Here is a 26210-nt window from a genome sequence, read left to right as displayed (position 1 = left end):
CACTATGCACTCACACATGTACTTAATGCAATAGCTGCTATGTGAGGTGGAATGAGTGTAATGCTGAATGTGTGCAAGGTCTGTAAATGTGTGATAGCTTAGTGTGATGTTGTATCTGACATGGTAGTGCCTAACCTAGCTGTGAGGACAGCAACTGATGTGTAATGTACTGTTAGGCAGACATAGTAGTACGGCATATGATGTGATGTAGTTCTCCGTTGATGAATGTGGTGTCTCATTGTAGGCTAAAGCAATACATGTAGGCTTAGTGAGTGGTACTGCAGGTGAATCCATCACCAATATGAACTGTAGTACTACCTGAAACTGTAGGGCTAAACAGCACAGTATGGTGTGCATTCACATTGCTTGGAAACACTGTCATGTGTATTTCCTGTAGTCTGCACAGAGGACAGACTGCAGGCATAAGGGTGTGTAAGTAGTGGTACACAGCACCATATGGTACACAGGTAATGCTCATCTGTGTTGGCGTACAGTGGTGCATTGTATGTTTGCCTGGTGTGTGTGATTATGCCTGTACAATGGCTGCAATCATATGTGTGTTACAGGGTTGATGTGTGTATCCAGCAACATCTATAGTCTGTTACAGCAGTATGCCACCTATAGTAACAACTGGACACATCTGTTAGGCAGGGACATGGCATCAATGACTAGGGTGTTTGATTGGTACTACTGTACCTGTACTTTACATCCATTGCAATGGATGACATCTTTGTTCATGCATTGGTCTGATATACACACCTGTCTTGAGGTTGTGCAATGTGTCACAAACAGTGTGTCGGGTACTGTTGTATAGTGGTGTGATATATAGAGTCTGCCAGGCAGTGTTAGTTACTTGTGGCCTGAAAACCAATAAGTGTTATTGAATGTGTGTAACCACTGACAGACAATAGAATGGTATATATGTCAGCAAAGTGATATCTGTGGGTAAAGGTGTAAAGTGTGCCACAGGACACTCTCACACATATTGTTCATATCTTTTTCAGCCAGATGGCCCACCAACGTAATCCAGCTTACACTGCAGAAGAGGAAGAGGTGATAGTCAATAGCCTTTTACAGCAGTACACCATGCTGTTCTCCAGAACCAGGCAGCACCAGCAGGAGCGGATTGCACTGTGGCAGGAGCTTGTTAGCCAGGTAAATGACATAGGCATGCATAACCGGACTTATGAGCAGGTACGCCATCACTGTAGTGATTTAATTAGACAAGTTCGACGGCGTGCGTCTGATATCCAAAGACAGCAGCTTGCCACAGGTGGTGGGGTGGTCATACATCCCCCCTCACCAGAGCGGAGGAGCTGCTTCTAAGCGTGGTGGCTCCTGGACGACAGCTACAGCACCTCTGACATGTGTTGTAATGGAGGCCGGAGCCACCCAGCACATCCACCTGGAGCAAGCAGGTAATACGCCCTATCTGTAGACTACAGTTAACTGTATTGTTAGATTATGTGTACGTGAGATGTGTACTGTGTGTTTAGCAGTTCTGCTGCCTACTGTTGTGCAATATGGATAGTTTGTATAATATCCCTACACCTGTGACTGTTGACTGTTGTACTGCAGATTAGCATACCCACTGTAGCAATGCCACAGTTGTGGCCACTGATGAACCCTCTCATATTCTCGTAGGTCCCCCTGGTGTGACGGCAGGGCAGCCAATCCATGCTGGTGAGTGTGTTATACCTGCAATGTTGGTAATGAAATATGTATGTCATAGGTGAGGTGTAGGCCATGTACACGTAACACACCTACGCATAATGCATGCCATGCATGTTTGCTGTGAGACGTTGCACAGCTCAGTAATGTCAGTAGCTTCCTCAATGACATGCAATACACAGAGCATGACACACAGTTGTGGCAACCCTGTACTGCACATTGGATAGGCATAGTTGCAACACCTGTACACAACATACGACATTTATCACATGCAGTACACAAAGTCATGCTACATATGGCATAACCACACACCCGCTCTAAGGTCACATGTCAGTATCCCACATGTCATCCACAGACGCATGATGTACCTCAGGGGTAGAGGCCTATCATGGGGCTGTGAAACAGTCTTCAACACATAACACATTCATGTTAGGCAATGCTCCCTACTGGGCACCTCATACACCCATGTACAAAGTGGCTGTGTAATAATGAACATATCCACGGCACTGCAGTTCAGGTACAGCATGCTAGGCGGTGGTCTGTCACACAATAGTAGCCATGAGTGATCACAAGATGCATGATGATGATGATGGCACAGGGTACTACACGCCATCCAGTTACAGTGACCACAGTACTACACATAGCAGTCTTTGCTGTGCACCTCATTGTTCTGTGTGTGCAAACATATGCACCTATACACACCATGCATAGCATGTTGTGTGTGTGCTTACATATGCTAGTATACACATTTTGCACAACAGCGGCCATCTGTACAAAGAGTCACATATATGTCCTGGAATGCTATTGGGTGTATAGGTCACATGACACACATTGGGTATTTGTGGTGTTTAATGTTGCAGGCATGTAGCATGCCATGTCATGGCTGGCAACAACATATCTGCAATATGTCCCACACGCACCATAACCACTGTGCAATGTCCATGTCGTGCATTGGGATTCCTTCACATCTACATGCACCACTCATCCTATGTCTGTACATTGCATGCATTTGCTACACCTGTGCCCACTATTATGTGATATGGACACAGACACTGTCATCACACATGTCAATCTATGTGTCACACAGATGACACATGCAGCCATGGTATGTATACCATTGAGTGGTGGTGCACATGACATTGCAGAGCAGATAATACTTGCACAGCAATGTAGTGTCCGTGTACACATTGTGTTCCAGGGTGCAGCCAGTCACTGCACAACTACACACATGCATCAAAGCCATGTATAATGTCATTAGAAAGGGCTTTCTACACTTGCACTGCATGGTGTTGAGCAACACATGGTCTGCCTGCTGACACGTGTGTGGTGACTGTTTGCCTTGAGATACTGTCACCCACCATCACCCACTATTGTGTATGTGTTGGATTGCTGGTGTGTGTGTGTGTGTGTGTGTGTGTGTGTGTGTGTGTGTGTGTGTATGTGCTGTGGTGAGCAGTGATTTCTGTGCAGGTGTGCATGTGTGCATGTGTGCATGTGTTCATGTGTGCATGTGTTCATGTGTTCATGTGTGCATGTGTTCATGTGTGCATTTGTGCATGTGTGCATGTGTGCATGTGTGCTAACATCATGTACAGATTGTAAAGTGCGTTTCCTGTCTTCCTTCCACAGGTGCTGTGTTAGGCGTGACTGAGTGTACCAGGGAGCCTAATGTCACCGCCACTAATAGTGGAGATGATGAGACGTATTGTGGCACAGGAAGGTCTGACAGAGTCTGTCGTTGGTCCACCAATCGACAGTACACTGCGGTCAACCCCATCTATGCGCACACTCATACTGCCAATACATCCCTCTTCACCAATGGCCATAGCTGAGGGACAGCATACAGTTGGCATTGACCAGGAGAGTGTGGTACATATGGCACGTGCATCCCCTCACAGCAGCCATAGCTGGATTACCAGAATGGTACCACATAGGCGGATGTCCAGGGGTTCTCGGGGGAGCACCACTGGTCATACTGCCCATGGCAGACGTGCCCCCGGAGGTATTACAACCTCCAGTATGTTCCGGGCTGTAATGCAGGCACAGGCACGTATGGAACGGTACACCTGATAGGGACTAAGGGTGCAGAGGGCCCATTACACTGCTATCAATGACAGCATCCGTGACCTTGCCGGTTCCATCCGGAATTACACCGAGGTCATTGATAGCTGTTGGAGGGAGACATTAGATGTCCTCCACAATGTTTTAGCCATGAGCCAGGACCATGCGGGAAGGATGAGAGGCTGACGTGGACGCATGCCAGCAACAACACCAGCTGGCATTCATCGCGGACGGACCACAGATCACAGCCACTCCCGCAGTGGCAGTACCAGCCCCAGCAATGCTGCGGCTGGCCTGTCCATTGACCATCCTACTACACCACGTGCACGTGGTGCTGGCCAGTCCCAGCAGGGACATGGGTCCAGTCATCATACCTCTGCCTCTGATGATAGCACCCAGTCAGGGTTGGCACCCGATACTGCCCGTAGCACCCTTGCTAGGCACAGGTACAGTATCCGTGGCCGGTGACAGTGATCTGTACGACCTAGCAGGTACAGTCTGTGGCTGTCCCACAACCGCCCATATATGGCAGCCACATGGTGGAGTTTTGTGCATGCAGACACACACACACATTTACCATAGCAGTGTAGCAATAGTAGCAAGTTGCCAACAGGAAGGTGTACTGATATCTTTGTAGGTATATCTGAGCAGGCATTATGCATCACAGCTCTGGTATTCATTGTAGCATTGTTTACACCAGTGTTAGGTCTGAGTATGTATTGTCCACCCATGTGCCACTTGGATGAAGTGTACAGTGTTGACAGCATGTGTTAGTGAGTGGACAGTACTTGTGTGATGTGTGCATTACAAATTATCAGGTGTACATCTGTGAACATGGTGTGTGTGCACTGTCTGCATGTCCGTGCATAGCGGACACGTGGAATGTGCGACATATCCTGTTCTACACATTGTTAACATCTCATGGTATCTTTTGATGGCCAGTATGCATTCTACTACAGATATGTACTAACATGGGTACACATGTGTGTATGACATGGGTTGGCACTATGCTGTGGGTGATACCGTTGATATCTATCAATGATCTGCAGTCTGGCAGTATACACCACCTCAACAGCATGACTATAACCAATCATTAGATGATGCCCTGACAAATGACTCACAGTTGTAGGGAACTCAGTAACAGTTGGATCCTTCCAGTACAATAGTATAACAGTAACCGGTGGTATTGACCACCACACCTTCCTAGGACCACACCTGCGTGGCATAAAGCCCTCTTCGGTACATGCAAACATACTAGGGATATGTCCATCCACATCTGGTAATGCATGCATTGGCCTACACTGCATTCCCCGGATGGGACGCATATCCTACACAAGGGTGTCATACAGACAGATACCTGTTGTCCAATACATGCTGTATAGCAGTAAGCCATCTATGGCATGGTCATCCACATTTACTATACATACTAGCCCGACAATACCACATAGGTGGTAGCCCTGAACACGTATGTTGGGTACCAATGTGTATAGACAGACACGTGTTATGTAATCTGTCCCTTGTTATCCACATATCCATAGGTATTGTGGGGTCCCTCGGTGTTTCACATAACACATTAGGGGCCTGCATGCATATCCACAGGGCTGGTGCACACCTATCAAGACTGTCCATTATTGCCAGTCGTTGTTGTGTATGAACATGTCTGACATATACTCCAGCAATTACCCTCACTCACAGTACATGTCATGGATGTGTGTGGCAGGGATGTCCTTGGCCACAGGCCACTACATTGGCCGGAATTGACGTAGACATACATATGTGGCCTAGGATCTGAGAAGCAGCGGCACAATCTGTCGAAGGTTACAAATGTATTCATGTAGTATGCAGGCTTCACACCTATGTACTGATTGAGGTCACATGTACACAAATCTATTTGACACACAGATACCCGATGTGTGCAATGCACATACTGTTTGAAACATATGTCATACCATAGTAAAAGCAAAACCCACACTGTATTGACCATCTGTGGTGCACACACACACACACACACTCAGCGTTTGCAGGACTCAAACCCCTACCTGACTATGTTATGCCAGTAGTGAGATACACATTAACATGATGCACTACTTGCTTTACTGGGAGTGCTTCTTTCCAAAGCTCTATTTGTAGGATGCTGACATCATCACACTTGTCAAAGAGGTATTCACCACTCCTAATGTATTTCCACAGTCTCCAAAAGGGCCACTCTTTTCAAAGGCAGTCTCACACACACTCATTTATATTCAGCATTTGGAGGATTCCAACCCCTACCTAACTATGGTATGCTACTGGAGAGATACACATTAACACAGCACACTATATGCATTAATGGGTGGTTTCTGTTCTCCTTGAATATTTGTAGGATGCTGACATCATCAGACTTTCCAAAGAGGGATGTACCTCTTTTAAAATGTGTTTCCACAGTCTCGAAAAAGGCTACTTCTTTCAAAGGAAATCATACACATACACAACCCAACACATACTTGGTGTTTGCAGGATTCGAACCCTAACCCGAATATGTTATGACATCACTGAGATACTCAATAAAACGCTGCGCTATTTGCTTTACTGACAGCATTATTTTCCAAAGCTCTATTTGTAGGATGCTGACATCATCTCACTTGACAAAGAGGGATTCACCACTCCTAATGTATTTCCACAGTCTCCAAAAAGGCCACTCTTCTCAAAGGTAATCTCACACACACACACCCATTCACACTCAGTATGTACAGGATTCAAACCCCTACTTAACTATGTTATGTTACGGGAGAGATATGCATTAACACGGCACGCTATATACATTATTGGGTGGTTTGTTTTCTCCTTGAATATTTGTAGGGTGCTGACATCATCAGACTTTCCAAAGAGGGATGTACCTCTTTTAAAATGTGTTTCCACAGTCTCCAAAAAAGCTACTCCTCTCAAAGGAAATCACACACATACTTAGCGCTTTCAGGATTCAAACCCCTTCCTAACTATGTTATGACACTAGTGAGATACGCATTAACACGACGAGCAATTTGTTTTATTATGAGCATTGTTTTCCAAAGCTCTATTTGTAGGATGCTGACATCATCACACTTGGCAAAGAGGGATTCAACACTCCTAATGTATTTCCACAGTCTCCAAAAAGGCCACTCCTCTCAAAGGCAGTCTCACACACACACATTCATAGGATTCAAACCCCTATCTAACTATGTTATGCTACTGGAGAAATATGCATTAACATGGCACGCTATATGCATTATTGGGTGGTTTCTGCTCTCCTTGAATATTTGTAGGAGGCTGCATCATCAGACTTTCCAAAGAGGGATGTACCTCTTTTAAAATGTGTTTCCACAGTCTCCAAAAAGGCTACTTTCAAAGGAAATCGCACACATACACACTTGGCGTTTGCAGGATTCAAACTCGTACCTGCCTATGTTTTGATATTAGTGAGATACGCATTAACACGATACACCATTTGCTTTACTGGCAGCATTCTTTTCCAAAGCTCTATTTGTAGGATGCTGACATCATCACACTTGGCAAAGAGGGATTCACCACTCCTAATGTATTTCCACAGTCTCCAAAAATGCCACTCCTCTCAAAGGCAGTCTCACACACATACATTCAGTCAGCATTTACAGGATTCAAACTCCTACTTAACTATGTTATATTACTGGAGAGATACGCATTTACACAGCATGCTATGTGCATTACTAGGTGGTTTCTGTTCTCCTTGAATATTTGTAGGATGCTGACATAATCAGACTTTCCAAAGAGGGATGTACCTCTTTTAAAATGTGTTTCCACAGTGTCCAAAAAGGCTACTCCTCTCAAAGGAAATAACACACATACACACAACCCCACACACTTGGCGTTTGCATGACTCAAACCACTAACTGACTATGTTACAACACTAGTAAGATATGCATTAACACGATGCGCTATTTTCTTTATTGGGTGCATTTCTTTCAAAAGCTCTATTTGTAGGATGTTGACATTATCACACTTGGCAAAGAGGTACTCACCACTCCTAATGTGTTTCCACAGTCTCCAAAAAGGCCACTCCTCTCAAAGCCAATCTCACACACACACACACATACACTCAGCAATTGCAGGATTCAAACCCCTACCTAACTATGTTATGATACTAGTGAGATACACATTAACACGACACACTACATGCTTTACTCCGTGGTCTTTATTCACATGCTATGTTTGTAGGTTGCTGACATCAGACTGGACATGGTTATGCGTGTGCATGTAGTGTTATGCAATCCCACGAATGAACCTTGTGGGTCAGCAGGTGTGAACATCTTGAACAGGAATACACAATTCATACCTGGTGTGATCTATCTGTGGACATATTACCATTCCTTCATATGACAATACATATTCATGCATGGATTGCAGGTTTTGTGGATACCACATGTCTGTGATGTTGGTAAAGGGCTATTCAAGGTCTATGTGGGACCTGTGTTGCTCCTGTCAATGATGTTTGCCCTGGGTGGCTTCCTTGCAAGATATCTAGCAGGTTTGAGGAACATGATGTGCTCATTAACATACCACAGATGTTTGTGTTGTGTGTTTGTTGGTTTACAATATCTCTGTTCCTGACTGCAATCATGATGGACTCCATGGACTAGCATTTCAGACTTTGTAGGCTTATAGGAATATAGTTCCCATGGTGTGTTGTGCACCAACACTTGTGGGGTGTACCACATGTTGCTGTAACACATTCAACGGTGTAAGATCCTGTAGAGAGTGTGAGGCTCAACAGACTGTTTGGGTGGAGTGTCTGTTTGTCCTGTCATTCACTTATGCATATATGGGGAAACATTGTTATCCACGTGATGGGATTCATTTGGCATTATGGGGATCAGTTTACACATTCTACATGTGATATTTCCTGGTATGATGTTAGGGCCTTTTGTCACTGGGAGGTGGGTTTGTATGTATGGGCCTGTCTGACAGGATGTTGACATTGTCAGTCAGGTACAGTTGACCCTGACTCAGGACATATATGACTGTACATCGATATTTCTGACCTAGCTAAAGGAGGTGTAATGTTTCTGTCTGTACTCCTTTGCAGATTATCTTTCCACAGGAACAACAAACCTGAACACTAAAACCCTGTTATACTCTTTTACACACTTGACACACTACTGATCCTTTGTGATCAGTCGACAGTGTATGTCTTCATCATATCCTGGCATGTCCAAAGGTCGGTTTTGTGTGTACTCTCCAGTCCAGCTGGTGCATATTGGAATTCTGACACATTGTTACAACTGCCTTATGTACACAGGTAACACTGTCCTCCTACCAACAAACTCAGATATCTGTAAGAGGTGCAACTGTATAGACGGACAGGAGGCTGAGCTCTCCCAAGCCATGATTGGCACAGCCTATCGAGTGGTGAAGGTAACCACACACATCACAAATACAGTCACACATGCACCTATGACAACAGCAAACCGTATACATTGACACACAATGACATACTTGGAGCATCTAAATGTACTCTGCCTAAGCAGCTGAGACATCCAAAGCAGACACACAAACAACTGCTAACACACAGCTATACACACATATCATCACATAGTTCACAAAGTCATTGTGCCACACAGTCACTGCCCTTAGGCCTACACAACACACCTCATACAACTGTATTAGGTGAGTGTAATTGTCGGTCACACTGACATCCCACTCACCAGGCTGAACAAGGTAAAGGTCACTTTGTGCTGTGTGTTGGGTGCCAGGATATGCCACATGACACATGCACTGTTGTCAGTCCACTGCAGGTACAAATATGGCTCCATCATTGAGCATTCCGGTGTGTAGACCCTCAGACGTTCCTCCCTGGAATACATGACAAGAGACATAGAGGGGCTCTCTGATCATGTAGGCCAGGACAGTACCCTGTGCAGCATCTTACCCTCACCAAGTACTATGTCACAGTATACAGATGATATGATCAGTTTTAACGGTTGCCTAACATATTGTTGTCATTCACAGGGGATCCAGTGTCTGTCAGCCTGGGATTACATGCTCAACATGCCATATACATTCACTATGGATGCCATGCAGCTGTCACCCCTAGGCTTTCACAGACTGCCTTAGGCTCTTGACACACACATAGTGGCTGTTTGAGGTGAGGGTCAGATGACATAACCACAGCCATAGATGTTACAGGGTACAGGAAACGGAGAGTGATGGTGCTCAACAACTGATGTCTAACCCTCAGAATGCATGCACTCAGGACTCACATCAGTATGGAATCTGTCGATATATGTGCAGTAACAAACACCTGGTTCAGGCTCATAAAAGCAGAGCAGCACTAACATGTTTCACGTCATACGATGGTTTTCAGACACAGGACTCGGACTGGACAACAACAATAGGGGGGGATTCCATATACATCATTCATACACACACCTCCAGGTTGGTAGCAGTACACAAAGCATTGGGGAATGTACATGTGCAACTGAGAGTGGTCAAAACTGCATTTCAGTTTGCAGACTGTTACAGACCACACTCCCAAACATGGGCACAACAGTCATTATTCCTGGGAACACTGGGGAATGTGAAGGTCTCACAAAACACCATTATATTGTCTGACTTCAAATACACAAACATTGACTGGGTATACTACTCAAGCAATGACACCCTCGCACAACAGTTGCTAAGATTGTTACACTCAAATGCTAGGGCAGACCTGGTCATCACACCCACAGGGGGTTATACATGTGGTACCTGATCATCACATACATGGGGACTCTATGTTCCACAACAGAGGTATCCCTGTAATTGGTAAGGTCGGAACATACATTCATCTCACTAGACATACATATCCCACACACACACACATCCTATGTGATCTCAGTGACATACTTCTCATGAGCAAACATCACACTTGTACAAACTGAGGTGGTATCCCTCAATGACCCTGGGACAGTGTTAATTACGGCTCAGACAACTACATACTTTACAAGCACATTCTATGGACAACTACTGGAATTCATGGATCATGCTATCCCAGATAACTACAAGACTCACTCCTCCAAAGGCAGGGGACCTGTCTACTGGACCACAGCCATTACTGAGCTGTACATGGACAGGTGGAGGCTACTACATTATAGAGCACAATCGCAATCTGGAAGGCATCTCTGATCAGTACTATGTTATAGCTACGATCAGTTGTTGATTCATCTAAGGCCCACTTCTAACGGACACTTGCAACAGACACTGTGGACAATCACAAGGCTTTATTTAGTTATATCAGGGACCTGTGTGGGAACTCACAGATATGCTGTGAGTTACTGCATAATTACAAATGATACAGTGAACCCACTGACATTGTGAACATTCTGGACAGCAGGTTCAGTGGGAATGTTTCCCCACCATCCCCCCTGCAGTGCACATGTCCATCGCAACAGGGTCTAGCCTCCCTGACATCACAGATGAACATGTGTGTGCTGCCCTCTCCATAGCAGACAACACAGCATCAGTGGGACCAGATAGTGTCCCAGACTGTGGCTTACACGAGATTCATGACAAACTTCACACTCACATTATGTCACTGTTCAATATCACAGTTACTACAGGATGTGTACCCATGGAATGGTGTACAGCTATGGTGTACCCACTACACAGTGCTGGTGCCACAAGGGACCCTGGAAATTATCACAATATATGCCTAACTATCCTGGTCTGCTATGCTATGGAGTGTATCATCATGGAACACATACACATACACATTGTGAACCTACAGATACTGGATCCTACACAATTTGGTGTTGTTGCTGTCAGCATATCTTGCCTCTTGCAGATGTTTGATGTCTTTAAACAGTTAACAGGTCCATAGATGCACACAGGGTTGTCCACACAGCCTACCTGGAGCTCACACACCACTTCTACACAATACCCCACTTGGCCTTTACACATTAGATCACCGGATTCAATATCTACACATATGTCACAATCTGGATTGCTAACTGGATCATGGGTAGCACACACATGGTCAGTATTGCAGGTGCTATGTCTGACTATACACCAGTTACATGTGGCATCCCACAGGGCTCAGTCCTGGGACCACTCTTGTTCTGTATATATTTCTGATACATACTGGCTAACACAGGAGGAATATGGATGACCATATTTGCAGATGACTGCAAACTGTGTGCCATATTCGACTCCACAGCTGGCACAGGCATCCTCAGAAAGGGTCTCACAGAGATGGTTGACTGGTGCCAGAGCCATGACCTACAGCTACCTTACTTTAGATGCATAGTCATCACCTTTGGTAGTAACATCATGCACACGTATTACCACATAGGTGATGATACATCACGTACAGTGTGTGTGTTTTTTGATTTGGGGACATGAACACTTAGTACTCTTGCTTTTGACATTCATGTTGCCAATGTTGTTGGACACACCTTCTATTTAGGCAACCTTATACCATACAGTTTTACATCCAGATCAGGTGGGGTCATTGTGACCCTGTAGTTATCTGGCACATGCTTGGATACAATGGACCATTTTGGATGTACCTTATCCAACACCTGCAGCAACTGGAATGTACACAGATTTACATACCAAGTGGATCTAGGGACTCACACAGATGGTATGCACAGTTTGGTTATGGTGACCTCAGCTCTCCTCAGTTGCTTACTGCCTACTTGGATGCAGTCTGTGCCTTTTCTTTGATGCCATGTCCATCACAGCATTGATGGACAGGTTCCACATGAGGATATCAAAGTCCCTTACAGCTACATCCTCCAGGGACAGGTACATGAGCAATGATATTAACAGGACATGCTGGAGGGGCATATTACCATCACAGAGGCTCCACTCACTCGGGAATGTGATCACAGTACCACATATGCATAGACCCACGCTGAACACCTACAGGTGACATCTTCACAGCTGGACGAGTGATCATATGTTTAGCCCTGGGATATGTTATGGGTCCTTGCTAGACAGAGGCAGAATGAAATGAACATATGTGAGATATCTTGTGTGACCTACTATTGACAGACACAGTCTACTGATCTAGCGTGATTGCAGACTACAAACACACTGTGGCTAGGCTTCTACATACCCTAGGGCAGATAGCCTAATGTCAACCTCTGAAACTATGCTAATGTTCAGGATGCACATTGTTCAATGATGGTACTGATTGCAGGTTTTGTTTCTTCTTTGCTTTACCACTTCCTATGAACAACCTAGGTTTCTGCATAACATATTTGATTGTGACAGTATTTCACTATTTTATATTGTGTCTGTTGTCATATCACTGTGTGCACATGGTGGATTGGTGAATAGTGCGAGGTTCCTGGGTTGACACTTGCAACTGTGGGATATGTGTGGCCCACTGCTGTACTCAAACTTGACCTAAGTGTGTGAGCATGCCCAGTTCAGACTTTCTGTATTTTGTTGCCTAACATTTGTCTCATAGTTTCAAGTGTGTGAGCATGCCCAGTGTGACCTTGCAGTATGTTGCTGTCTGAGGTCCACTACATTTGTTGATGTGTGTGAACATTACCAATATTAACATTTATACTATATGTGTGTTGAATATCAGGTTCTATTATTACTGCAGGCCTCACCTTTGTGTCTTGACTCGACAGGGATTATGCTAGGTTTCCATTAGATACTTAACATTGACTTATCAACATTTTTTCATGCAAGCTGCCCATCGACATAGTGTCATGGTTTAGTGGTTCTGTACTCTGACTATAGTGCACTGTATCCTGGGTTCGAGGACTGTCACTGTTTCATATTTTCATACATGGCAGAACAGACTGCTTCAAGAAAAGTGAAGCAAATATGAACTTGTTAACCTGCTTTTGATGAACTATACCCACATTTTATCAGACTTGCACAACATTGCTCAGTATTGCCCAACATTGCTGGACAGTGCAAAATATTGCTGAATATTTCCTGTAGTTGTGCTACCTAGTGTGTGCAATTTTGTTCACATATACTAAATAGTGGTGAGAGCTGTTTAGCAGTGCTTTATATTTTTTAACACATAGCAATCATGCCTCAGGTGGTGCTGCAGGGTTGCCTATGTCGGATGCACATTTTACACTCCCTGTACATGTTTGTTAACAGGTAGTGTCAAGTTAGGCATTGCTTTTACTATATGTGCGAGTCGGAGAGAGGTATAATTTCCAGGGTTCCTACTGAGCCAGTGTATATGCTATGCATTGCCTCTTTGCCAAGGCCAAAGCATACTGGGCACACCTCCTTCTGCCTACTGGGGCAAGCTCAGGTTGTTCCTCCTCCGAGTCTCGCTCTGCCTGTGATGGCCTTGGCAATGGTGGGGGGCTGTTGTGCCCGGCCCTATGCTGCTCTTGCTGCAGCTGTTTTCGCAGGATCATATTATGTAGCATAGCACATACCATGACTATTTGGGTAAATGTAGTTGGTGAGTACTGCAAGGCTTTACCAGATGTGTCCAGGCACCGGAACCGTGACTTGAGCAGCCCAAACACACGCTCGATTACATTTCATATTTGTGAGTGTGCCTCATTATGGTGTTCCTGTTCAGGTGTGTGTGCATTTCTGATGGGTGTCATCAGCCACGGCTCGAGTGCATATCCAGCATCCCCCACAAGGTGACCATGAGGGATGTCCCCATTGGCAAATGTCTGGTACAGCTGTGTCATATGCCAGATATGGGAGTCATGGTAGCTTCCAGGGCAGCCAGCACATACATTTATTATTATGCCCTGGGCATCACACATGACCTGGCAGTTGATGGAGGGGAAGCTCTTGCGGTTATAGTAGACCCTACCACGCTCACCGGCTGGTGCTTTGATGCAAATGTGCGTGCAGTCTATTGCACCCACTATCTCAGGGTATTCTGCTATTTGCTGGAAGAGACGCATATTGCTTGCCAATACCTCACAGGAATTGAGGAAATATACATGATCACTGACATGTGCTGCCATGGCATTCAGGAACTGGTGCAGTACCCTAGATGTTGATGCCTGTGAAATCCCCATCATATTGCCAGTTGGTCTCTGGAAGGTACCTGTTGTTAATATTCTTCGGCCAACACATACCTTGGTTTCCACTGGGATGGGTTCCCCTCTGCTGGTTCTATGTGTGAGGCATGGCCTGCATGGCTCAACAATTTGCTGCATGAGGTCTCTGTCCACTCTACAGAGCTCCACTATCTCCAGCTCATGTAGCCCCTGGTACATTACCCTGGGCCTATACACTCTTCTCCGTCTCCTCACTGTGGGTTGCTCAGCAGCATTTGCATTGTCACCACCCTCAGCATGTTGCATATGTCGCCTTATGACAGCAATGGCAGCCCCTAACATTTCTTTGTCTCAGTGAAGCTTTTTCAGTTTTCACTTCTATTAGCTTACTTCAGTGTTGAAGTGTGTCTGAGAAATACATACTGGGATGTTTTTGGCTGGGTTTTTAGTGTTGGGCTGGCTGGGCTAGTGTAATGCCTGTGTAATTGGCTGATTCCGATTGTTTTCACCTGCCAGCTCTGCTAGTACTTCCTGGTTAACTTCCTACTATTTGTTGTGCTTCCTTTTCCCTTTCTGTTTCCTCAGGGGGCAGCGCCATGCAAAGAAGAGCAAACACGTGCACACCAGCTCACATGTGCGCACACATGCTTACACGGACTAAAACTTGCTTATTCCTGTTAAAACGCGCGCACACCGGTGCAAACGCTCTTACAACTGTTTGCACAGCCTTACATATGCTTACTCAAGCCTACACGTGCGCACACACGCTTACATGCGTGTACACTGTCTTACTCGGGTTTACTAGCGTGCACACGCACACATGCACGCTCAGCAAGAAACTTTGGTGTTATCCACAGCATACACCTTCGATTTCTTGACTTTACCTGGCCTACCTGTTGACACACCTCTTTCACTATTATGTAAATGTAAGCTGACACATGTCACTCTGCTCCAATGAGCTGCACTCCTTTCATACATACCCCACTCATGATGTCACCTATCGTCTACTCTGTTACTCCCCTTATCCTACTCCTACACTCCACTGACTGTGCTCATTTGCTATGTGAACTTGCGATTCACTATCATAACTCTCATTTGCATAGGATTGCCTACTAATGCTTAGTTACATCTCTTAGATTGAGCTTCCCCCCTTAGCAACCTCTACTCGGTGGCCATGTTGTCTTCAGCCTGCCATTCCCCTGCATTGTAAATTCCTTTTAGCTATGAAATCCACATTTGTGGATCTTAATTATTAATTTTCTGCTTTATAGGGTGCAGTGCATTTGCATGGCGCTGTGCTACGGTTAAACCCCGGAAATCGGGATTAAAAAAAGTTTTTTTATTTTTAATTTGCATCACTTCCCATTGCCAATGGCCATATTTCTGGCCATTGGCATGCTTCCTCCTGTGAATGCATGTTATTTTTACAGCTGACAATGCTCCGTTTTGCTATTTGCAGAACCGTACTCAGTTATCAACTGAGTACATTTCTACAGATAACACTACTCCTACTCAGACAGGTTCGGGTTTACGGGATCGCAAATTTGCCTCATTTGCATGGCTTTCACCTGCAATTGAGGTAATTTGCATATCCCAGCCCTATCCATGTAGGACTAGTTTAGAGAGGTCAGTTGCATGCCCCTGCCGGCTGTTCCTGGATCGCTCAGCGGACATGTTGGCTTGCTGGAGTCTTACTCTACTCTTAGACTCCGTGCAAGCCTTCATGAATCCGGGCAATATTTATTAACAGTGTATGAAAATGTTATTTATGCAGAACAGGATGAACTACAAGTACCCAACTGATAAAGACTAAGACTAATACTTAAAAATCCCATATTTTTCCCTTGTGTAGGCTTTTATTCACAATTAGATATTTCCTACAACAAAAAGGGACCTCAGTCCTAGTATAATTACTCATTGGTTATCGAGAAAAGCTTCCCTTCCCAGAGGCTACAGGAGCTGAATTTCCCTGCAGCTTTTAATTCTGTAGTACAAAATGTGAGATTTTCAACCTTTTGAGTACATATTAGCATTCACATAACACTGCATAATTATGGTTTGTGGAGCTGTAGAACATTCACATAACACTGCATAATAATGGTTTGTGCAGCTGTAGAACATTCACATAACACTGCATAATTATGGTTTGTACAGCTGTAGAACATTCACATACTGCATAATTATGGTTTGTGCAGCTGTAGAACATTCACATAACACTGCATAATTATGGTTTGTGCAGCTATAGAACATTCACATAACACTGCATAATTATGTTTTTGCAGCTGTAGAACATTCACATAACACTGCATAATTATGTTTTGTGCAGCTATAGCACATTCACATAACACTGCATAATTATGGTTTGTGCAGCTGTAGAACATTCACATAACACTGCATAAATATGTTTTGTGCAGCTATAGAACATTCACATAACACTGCATAATTATGGTTTGTGCAGCTGTAGAACATTCACATAACGCTGCATAATCATGTTTTGTGCAGCTGTAGAACATTCACATAACACTGCATAATTATGGTTTGTGCAGCTGTAGAACATTCTCATAACACTGCATAATTATGGTTTGTGCAGCTGTAGAACATTCACATAACACTGTATAATTATGGTTTCTGCAGCTGTAGAACATTCACATAGCATTGCATAATTATGGTCTGTGCAGCTGTAGAACATTCACATAGCACTGCATAATTATGGTTTGTGCAGCTGTAGAACATTCACATAACACTGCATAATTATGGCTTGTGCAGCTATAGAACATTCACATACTGCATAATTATGGTTTGTGCAGCTGTAGAACATTCACATAACACTGCATAATTATGGTTTGTGCAGCTGTAGAACATTCACATACACTGCATAATTATGGTTTGTGCACTGTAGAACATTCACATAACACAGCATAATTATGGTTTGTGCAGCTGTAGTACATTCTCGTAAAACTGCATAATTATGGTTTGTGCAGCTGTAGAACATTCACATAACACTGCATAATTATGGTTTGTACAGCTGTAGAACATTCACATACTGCATAATTAAGGTTTGTGCAGCTGTAGAACATTCACATAACACTGCATAATTATGGCTTGTGCAGCTGTAGAACATTCACATAACACTGCATAATTATGGTTTGTGCAGCTGTAGAACATTCACATAACACTGCATAATTATGGTTTCCGCAGCTGTAGAAGATTCTCATAACACTGCATAATTATGGTTGGTGCAGCTGTAGAACATTCACATATGGTTTGTGCCACTGTAGAACATTCACATAACACTGCATAATTATGGTTGGTGCAGCTGTAGAATATTCACATAACACTGCTTAATTATATTTTGTGCAGCTATAGAACATTCACATAGCACTGCATATTTATATTTTGTGCAGCTATAGAACATTCACATAACACTGCATAATCATGTTTTGTGCAGCTGTAGAACACTCACATAACACTGCATAATTATGGTTTGTGCAGCTGTAGAACATTCTCTTAACACTGCATAATTATGGTTTGTGCTGCTATAGAACATTCACATAACACTGCATAATTACGATTTGTGAAGCTGTAGAACATTCACATAACACTGTATAATTATAGTTTGTGCAGCTGTAGAACATTCACATAACACTGCATAATTATGGTCTGTGCAGCTTTAGAACATTCACATAACATTGCATAATTATGGTTTGTGCAGCTGTAGACAATTCACATAACACTGCATAATTATGGTGTGTGCAGCTGTAGAACATTCACATAATACTGCATAATTATGGTTTGTGCAGCTTTACAACATTCACATAACATTGCATAATTATGGTTTGTGCAGCTGTAAACAATTCACATAACACTGCATAATTATGGTTTGTGCAGCTGTAGAACATTCACATAACACTGCATAAGTATGGTTTGTGCAGCTGTCGAACATTCACATAACACTGCATAATTATATTTTGTGTAGCTATAGATCTTTCACATAACAGTGCATAATTATGTTTTGTGCAGCTGTAGAACATTCACATAACACTGCATAATTATGGTTTGTGCAGCTGTAGAACATTCACATAACACTGCATATTTATGATTTGTGCAGCTGTAGAACATTCACATAACACTGCATAATTATGTATTGAGCAGCTGTAGAACAATCACATAACACTGCACAATTATGTTTTGTGCAGCTGTAGAACATTCACATGACACTGCATAATTATGGTTTGTGCATCTGTAGAACATTCACATAACACTGCATAATTATGGGGCCGGATTCACGATGGCTTGAACGGAGTCTAATAGTAGAGTAAGACTCCATGCAGCCATCATGTCCAATGAGCGATCCAGGAACAGCCTGCAGGGGCGTGCAAGAGAGCTCCTAAAACGGCTCCTACACGGACAGGGCTGGGATATGCAAATTAGCTCAATTGCAGGCGAAAGGCATGCAAATGAGGTAGATTTGCTATTCAGGAAACCCGAACCTGTCCGATTAAGAGCAGTGTTATTTGCAGAAATGTACTCAGTTGACAACTGAGTAAAACTGAGCCATGACAGCTCCAAATAAAGGTTGCATCCAGTGCAGGAAGCATGCCAATGGCCAAATATACACCACTGGAAATGTTTCCTCATGCAATATGAAAAAAAATTATTTTTTTCTCCGATTTCCGATGTTTAAGCATAGTGCAGTTCCGCGCAAATGGGCGCGCTCTAAAACCAAGAAAACTAAAAATTAAAACTGACAAATGTGGATCTTATTTAAATTGTTAATGTACAATGCAAGGGAATGGCAGGCTGAAGACAACATGGCCACTGAGTAGAGGTTGCTAAGGGGGGAAGCTCAGTCTAAGAGATGTAACCAAGCATTAGTAGGCAATCCTATGTAAATGAGGGTTAGGATAGTGAATCGCAAGTTTACATATCAAATGAGCACAGTCAGTGGAGTGTAGGAGTAGGATAAGGGGAGTAACAGAGTAGAAGATAGGTGACATCTTGAGGGGGGTATGTATGAAAGAGGTGAAACTGATTGGAGCAGAGTGGCATGTGTCAGCTGTCATTTACACATCAGGGAAAGAGGTGTGTCAACAGGTAGGCTAGGGAAAGGCAAGAAATGGAAAGTGTATGCCGTGGATAACACCAAAGTTCCTTGTTGAGTGGGTTTGCGCACATGTGCGCGCCTGTAAACCCGAGTAAGACAGAGTGTGCGCATGTAAGCGTGATTGCGTGCGTTTAAGCCGGAGTAAGCATGCATAAGGCTGATTAAAGAGTTGTAAGCGTGTTTGCGCTGGTGTGCATGCGTTTTAACTCAAATAAGCAAGTTTTAGTCCATGTAAGCATGTGTGCGCACGTGTTAGCTGGTGTGCGTGTGTCTGCGCTTGTGTGCGCGGTGCTCCCCCCTGAGGAAACAGAAAGGAAAAAGGAAGCACAACAAATAGTGGGAAGCTACCAGGGAGTACTAGCAGAGCTAGCAGGTGAAAACAATCAGAATCAGGCAATTACACAGGCAGTACACTAGCCAAGCCCAGCCTAGCACTTAAAACTCTGCAAACAACAGTCCATTATGTTTCTCACAACAGACACTGCAGTAAGCTAATAGAAGTGAAAACTGAAAAAGCTTTACTGAGACAAAGAAATGTTAGGGGCTGCCATTGCTGTTATAAGGCATCATATGAATTATGCTGAGGGTGGTGACAATAGAAATGCTGTTGAACAACCCACAGTGAGGAGACGGAGAAGAGTGTACAGGCCCAGGGTAACCTACCAGGGGCTACATAAGCTGAAGATAGTGGAGCGCTATAGAGTGGACAGAGACCTCCTGCAGTAAATTGTTGAGCTGTGCAGGCCACGCCTCACACAGAAAACCAACAGAGGGGAACCCATCCCAGTGGAAACCAAGGTATGTGTTGGCCTAAGAATATTAGCAACAGGTACCTTCCAGAGACCAACTGGTGATATGATGTGGATATCACAGGCATCAACATCCAGGGTACTGCACCAGTTCCTGGATGTCATGTCAACACATGTCGGTGATCAAGTATATTTCCCCAATTCCCGTGAGGTATTGGCCAGCAATAAGTGTCTCTTCCAGCAAATAGCAGAATACCCTGAGGTAGTGGGTGCAATAGACTGCACGCACATACGCATGAAAGCACCAGCCGGTGAGCGGGGTAGGGTCTACTTCAACCACAAGGGCTTCCCCTTCATCAACTGCCAGGTCGTGTGTGATGCCCAGGGCATAATACTGAATGTGTGTGCAGGCTGCCTGGAAGCTACCATGATTCCAATATCTGGCATCTGACACAGCTGTACCAGACATTTGCCAATGGGGACATCCCACATGGTCACCTAATGGGGGATGCTGGCTATGCACTGGAGCCATGGCTGATGACACCCATCAGAAATGCACACACACCTGAACAGGAATGCCATAATGAGGCACACGCACAAACACGTAATTTAATAGAGCATGTGTTTGGGCTGCTCAAGTCACAGTTCCGGTGCCTGGACACATCTGGTGGAGCCATGCAGTACTCACCAACTACATGTACCCAAATTGTCATGGTATGTGCTATACTACATAATATAATTCTGTGAAAAGAGCTGCAGCAGGACCAGCATACGCCTGGGCCAAACAGCCCCCCACCATTGCCAAGGCCATCACAGGCAGAGCGTGATTCAGAGGTGGAACAACCTGAGCCTGCCCCAGTAGGCAGAAGGAGGCATGCCCAGTATGCTTTGGCCTTGGCAAAGAGGCAACGCATAGCACATACACTGGCTCAGTAGGAACTCTGGAAATGATACCGCTCTCTAACTCGCACATATAGTAAAAGGGATGCCTAAGATGACACTACCAGCTTTCAAACATGTACAGGGAGTGTAGTATGTGCATCCGATATAGGCAGCCCTGCAGCACCACCTAAGGCATGATTGTCATGTGTTAAGCAATATAAAGCAGTGCTAAACAGCATTTACCACCATGTAGTATATGCAAACAAAATCGCACACACCAACTAGCACAACTGTGGTGAATGTTCAGTAATATTGGGCAACGTCCAGCAATGTTGGTGAATATTGAGCAATGTCGGACAAGCCTGGTCTAAGTAGGGCATAGCTGAACAAAAGCCAACATGCTCATATTTGCTTAACTGGCCCTTAAGCAGTCTGTTCTGCTCAGTATGAAAATATAAAGCACTGATGGGCCTCAAACCCAGGATATTGGGTACTATAGTCAAAGTACTGAACCACTAAACCATGACAGTATTGCAGTGGTCAGCCTGTATGAAGGAATGTTGATAAGTCTATGGAAAGTATCTCATGGAAACCCTGCAGGCACAGCATAATCCCTGTCGAGTTATGACACAAAGGTGAGTCCTGCCGTAAGAACAGAACCTGACTTCCAACACACACAGTATAAATGTTAATATTGGCCATGTTCACACACATCAACAAATGTAGTGGACCTCAGATAGCAATGTACTGAAAGGTCACACTGGGCATGCTCACACACTTGAATAAATGAGACAAATGTCAGGCAACAAAACACAGAAAGCCTGAACTGGGCATGCTCACACACTTAAGACATGTCTGAGTACAGCAGTGGGCCATGCATCTCTGGCAGTTGCATATGTTAACCCAGGAACCTGTCAGTATCCAGCAATCCGCCCTGTGCACACAGTTATATGACAACAGACACATCTATAATATAGTGGAACCCTGTCATAATCAAATATGTTCTGCGGATACCGAAGTTGTTCATAGAAACTGGTAAAGCAAAGACAATGAAGACCTGCAAACAGTATCAGCAATAAACATTGTGCATCCTGAACATTAGCATTGGTTCAGAGGTCGATACTAGGCTATCTGCCTTAGGGCATGTACAAGCCTAGCCAGAGTGTGTTTGGCATTCGCAACCCTGTCAGATTACTACACTGTGCGTGTGAATAGTAGGTCACACAAGATAGCCCATGTACATTTAGGCTAGTGTGCCTCTGTCTAGCAAGGACACAGAAGATATCCCTGGGGTAAACATACAATCACCCATACAGTCATCAAGATGTCTCCTGTAGGTGGTCAGTGGGTGGCTCTGCCTATGTGAAACTGGGATTACAACCTGGAGTGAGTGGAGCCTCTGGGATAAGAATCTGTCTCTCCAGCATGTCCTATTAACATCTGTGCTGAGGTTTATGTCCCTGGAGTGTGTAGCTCCAAGGGAGTCGGATATCCTGAGGTGGAGCATGTCCAGTAATTCTGGGTTGGGTATATCTGTAAACAACAGGAACACATCATATCCGAGTAGGTGGTAAGCGACTGAGTAGAGCTGGAGTTACTGCATCCGAACTGTGCAGGGCATCCGTGTGAGTCCTTAAATCTGCTTGGTGAGAAACTTCTGTGGCAAGTACAGTTGCTGCAGGTGTCGGGTAAGGTACACCTCAAATGTGGCATTGTAACCAAGCATGGTTGTGATGAGTATAGGGGCACAATGACCTCACTCGATCTAGATGTGAAACCATATGGGATAAGGTGGCCCATATAGAAGGTGTGTCCAACCACTTTGGCAACATGAATGTCAAAGGCGACAGTATGAACAAGTCATGTCCCCAAAGCCCTAACAACTCCTACTGTATGTAATGGAGTACTACCTATGTGGTAATGTGTGGGCATGCTGTTATTCCCAAAGGGGATGATTATGCAACTAATGGCATTTAGCTGTAGGCCATGGCTCAGGCACCAGTCATCCATCTCTGTGAGACCCTGTTTGAGTATGCATGTGGTAGCTGGAAAGTTGATCATGGCACCCAGTTTGCAGTCAAGTGCGAACATGTTCAGCCATATTCCCCCTGTGGTAGCCTGTACATCAGACAAATATATACTGAACAAGAGAGGTCTCAGGACCAAGCCGTACGTGTAACTGGTGTATAGTCAGACATGGCATCTGCAATTCTGACCATGTGGGTGCTATCCCTGATCCAGGTAGCAATCCATCGTGTGAGATATGTGTCCATATCGACGCTGGTGAGCCTAGGCATAATGGCCCAGTGGGTTATTGTGTTGAAGGGTTTTGCAAGGTTCAGGTAGGCTGTGTGGACAACCGTTCCTATGTCGATGGACCTGTTAACCGTTTAAAGAATACAAACAGGTTCAAGAGCCAAGATCTGCCCACAACAATGCTGAAATGTGTAGGACACAGTGTCTGTAGGTTCCCGATGTCTATGTGTATGAGTCCCATGACAATACGCTCCATAGCTTTGCAGAACAGGCTAGTTAGGCTTATAGGGAAATATTGTCTGTGGTCCATTGTGGCACCACCTCTGTGGAGCGGGACCACTGTCACTGTACACTGTTCCTTGGGTACATATCCTGTAGTAACTCCGATATTGAACAGTGATGTAATGTGAGGGTTACGTCTGCCATGACCCTCGTGTAAGATGCAGGCCGGGACACTGTCTGGTCCCATTGATACTGTGATGTACACTTTGGGGAGGGCAGCACTCACCTCTTACTGTGTGATGTCAGGGAGGTTATACTCTGTTGGGATGGATAATTGCTCCTTAGGGGGGATGGGGAGAGACATCTGCACTGAACCTGTTTGCCAGGATGTTGGCAATGCCAGTGGGTTCAGGGTAAGTTTAGTCAGTATGCAGTAACTCACAGCATATCAGTGAGTGTCCACCCAGGTTCCCGACATAACTGAAGAAGGCCGTGTGACAGTCCTACATGTCTGGTGCAATTGTCCAGTAGAAGCGGCCCTTAGAAAAGTTCATGAGTGATTGTAGCTGTCTGCTAGTACTGATCACAGACACCTTCCCAGTCTGGGATTGTGCTCTATCATGTAGTAGCTTCCTCCTGATGTTGTACAGCCTATTAATGGCTGGGGTCTACCAGACAGGTCCTCTGCCATTGGAGGAGTGAGTCCTGTTGTTATTTGGGATAGCGCAATCCATGCAGTCCACTAGGTGTCCATAGAATGTGTATGTAAAGGATTTAGCAGTGTGAGCCATATTTGCCACTGTCTCAGGAAGGATACCACCTTGCTTTGGTGAAGTGAGAAGTTGGCTCATGAGAAGTTCACCAAGATTACCCAGGATGGGTATGTGGAGGGTATATGTATGTCCAGTGAGATACATGTATGTTCTGACCTTATCAGTGAGGGGTATATCGCTGGTGTGGAACATAGAGTCCCCATGTTGGTGATGATCAGGTCCAATATGTATTCCCCCTTGTGGCTGTGCTGACTGGTTGTGCCATAGCATATGAGTCTTCAAATTGTAGCGACTGTTGGGTGAGGGTGTCGGGGCTTGAGTAATATCCCCAGTCAATATTTGTGTATATGAAGTCACCCAATATAATGGTGTTTGTGGAGACCTTCATATTCTCCATAGTTCCCATGAAAGCTGAGTGGGGTTCCTGAGTTTGGGAGGGTGGTCTGTAGCAGGCAACAAACTGAAAGGCAGTTTTGCACAATGGTAGTTGTATATGTATGGTCTGTGATGCTTTGTGCAGTGCTACTAACCCAGAGGTGTGTGTATCTGTGATGTATATGGATACTCCCCCTAGTTGTGTTGTCTGTTCCAAGTCTTGTTGTCAGAAAGCATGGTATGAAACATAACCTGGTAGTGCTGGTGTGCATAAGTGAGCCTGAACCAGGCGTCTGTTAGTGCACAGATATCACTATCCTCCATACTGAGGAGAGTCCTGAGTGGCTGCAATATGAGGGTAACACATCTGGTGTTGAGCAGCATTACCCTTAGTTTCATTTAACCTGTAATGTCTATGGAGGTGGGTTTGTCTTTTGAGCCCTGCTTAAAAAAGGCACTATGGTGGTAGCAAGAGCCTTAGCCAGCATTTGAAAGTCCAAGGGTGACAGGTGCAAGCTGTCCATAGTGAAGCTACGTGGCAAGTTGAGCATGTCACCACAGGCTGACAGACACTGTACCCCTTATGAATGAAACAAATTTGTTAGGTAACTGTTAAACGTGGTATGTTTGTCTGTATACTGTGACATCATAATTGGTGGGTGTAAGATGCTAGACAAGGTCAGGGTCATACTGGCCTGGGCTACATGATCAGAGTGTTCCTCCATGTATCATGTCATGTGGTCCAGGGAGTAACATCTGAGGTTTTACGCACCAGCATGGACAATGATGGTGCCAGTCCTGTACTTGCTTTGGAGTGACCTGACTGCATGTGTTATGTGGCAGATCCAGGCACCCGACAGACAGCGCAAAGTGACTATTCCCTTGTTTGGGCTGGTGAGTGGTATGTCAGTGTGTCTGACAATATGTGTCGCCTATTACAAGTGTATTAGGTGTGTTGTTTAGCCCGAAGGGCAGTGGCTGTGTGGCACACTGACATTGTGAACTATGTGATATGTGGGTATTGTAGTGGGGTAGCAGTTGTGTGTGTGTCTGCTTTGGAGGTCTCTGCTGCTTAGGCAGAGTTGATTTACAGCATCCGAGTATGTCTATGTGTGATCATGTGGTTTGAGTGCTG

Source organism: Protopterus annectens, chromosome 2.part0, assembly GCF_019279795.1.
Source record: "Protopterus annectens isolate FY-2018-M chromosome 2.part0, PAN1.0, whole genome shotgun sequence".
Classification (NCBI taxonomy): domain Eukaryota; kingdom Metazoa; phylum Chordata; order Ceratodontiformes; family Protopteridae; genus Protopterus; species Protopterus annectens.
This window is presented reverse-complemented; position numbering follows the sequence as displayed.